Below are 2,289 nucleotides of genomic sequence, written 5' to 3'. Positions count from 1 at the left end.
GGCATCAGAATTACACTTCCTTAACATTGATATGTGGAACACGTTATCAACTTGCTACATGTTCGGGGGTAGGGCTAGCTCATATGCTAATTTTCCAATACGTCTTAATATATCTAAGGGTCCAACAATTCATGGGCTTAGCTTTCCTTTCTTTCCGAACCTTATCCATCCTTTCTAAGGGAATACCTATAACAGCACTAGGTCCCCTACTTCCTATTCTTTGTCCTTTTGTGTCAAATCAACATACTTCGTGTGCCCATCTTGGGCTACTACCAGCCGTCCTCTGATTAAATCTATTTTATCCTTGGTCCTTTGGACCACTGCTGGTCCGAGCATCTTGCGCTCTCCAACTTCATCCTATCATAAGGGAGATCGACATTGTCTTTCCTCAAGGATCTTATAAGGAGATACCTCGATACTGACATACGATCGATTATCGTGAGAAAACTTAATCCGCGTTAAGTGATCATTCCAAATTCTTTCAAGTCTATGGCACCGACTCTCATCATAGCTTCTAGCATTATAGCTTTTGCTTCTCAATACCCATTCTTTTCCAGTTCGTAGTCGTTACTATCTTCCGTACATAATACTATACTGGTTACACTTTTGCTCGTTAGCGTTCTATAACCTTTTAATAACCACGTCAACCTTAGTATCACGAACGTGTTAGAATCAGAATACCACCATACTGATACTACTTCATTTCTAGCTGCTTCTATCTTCGAAAGCTTGATCCATCATATAGAAGTAAAGGAATTTGTTGAGAGATCACTATGATCATGAACACTTGTTATATCGCATAGTTAGTACAGAAGGTGGCCAGCCTTTAGTACTTGACAAGTAATTAAACAATAGATGGTATCCTACTAGGCTTCTATCACACAGATAGATAGTCATTTGGCAATACCTCCCCTTCTGGAATTGTTGTTCTTCTCAGCTTACATGAAATGAAAAGGAGAGAAAAGAACGAATTGAAGAGAATTGTATATATATTAAAATATATACCGCCACAAAATATCTGGCTTGAAATCTACCTCTGAACTATAGAGGTTTATCATAGGAGAAGAAAACATATATGTATATAAATCAACATTAAGCATTATAGCATCGTATTTCACATGCCTAATTATTTTTGATATTCCGTCCATCATTCTATCGACCCATGCTCTTCCTCGAGCTTATACACAATCACCTTTGAAACTCCCTTGACATCGAAAATCGAATCTAGGATTTCATTCTAGACCATCGTTACTAGAATTCTATGCTTGCACCGCAACCTTCTTCGTAATAATACGACTCTCTATTCCTAAGAAGGAATAAATATTCAATAGGTAGATAATCGACTTGATTAGTCTATCAATGATAACTTATACATCACCACGACCCGATTAGTGGTACTCAATCTCAACATCCATTCTAATATAACTCTTACGGTTGTAATCGACTCATTACTCGCAGAATCATTGTTGCATTACTATGGTCCATCGCTGACCCACTGCTGTCATTCGTTTTCCTTGGATCTTAATAGCTAACCATACGGAGTCCATACCTGTCGTATCAAATTCTTCTAAGAAGTTAACATAATCACCATTCATAATTCATGAAGAACACTCCAGATCCTGACGTACTTTCATGACATGAAGCAGATAAAATTGTAGAAGAGTTTCAATCAAAGCAACGATAACAGGCTAATACCATTCTTAATCATATGCCTTCAATAGAAGACTTAACTCGAAGGTTCGTTTAGTCCTTTTTAAAACATGGTCTTGGATTATTCTCAAGATAGGACCTTCTAAGATAGATAGCCCGCTCATGGCGATTACACAAATTAAACCTTTACCATAATTTCTATTCTTGAAAATTTTGAATATTACCTTTCTCCTTGTAAAACCTCTAAGGTTTTCCTTGAATCATTCCTCCTGTATTCCCTAGATACAGGGCATATCAAGATACCATTTTTTTATACCAGAATCATTGTCTATATACTTCTGAAAATTTTCTCCATTGATACTTAAAGGTTGTTGTTACCTTAGTCCTTCGTTCCATACTACCCAAACTCATAATGTCCCTATTAAGGGTGAAATGCCATCCTTTATGCATCCCCCATGGTTCATCTCAAGCTATTGAGGTTATGTCCTTAATCCCACCTTTAAAAAGGTACTTGCATCCTTTCATGGATAAATCAAGTCATATATCCCTGATAAGGGTATCTTATTCAATCATTTCCACCTCGATATTCTATACCAAATTTCATAATAGTATCCTTATCCAAAATGAGGTCAATCCATA

The sequence above is a fragment of the Apium graveolens genome, chromosome 6 (genome assembly GCF_009905375.1).
Source record: "Apium graveolens cultivar Ventura chromosome 6, ASM990537v1, whole genome shotgun sequence".
In the NCBI taxonomy this organism is placed as follows: Eukaryota; Viridiplantae; Streptophyta; class Magnoliopsida; order Apiales; family Apiaceae; genus Apium; species Apium graveolens.
Note: the sequence above shows the minus strand (reverse complement) of the source record.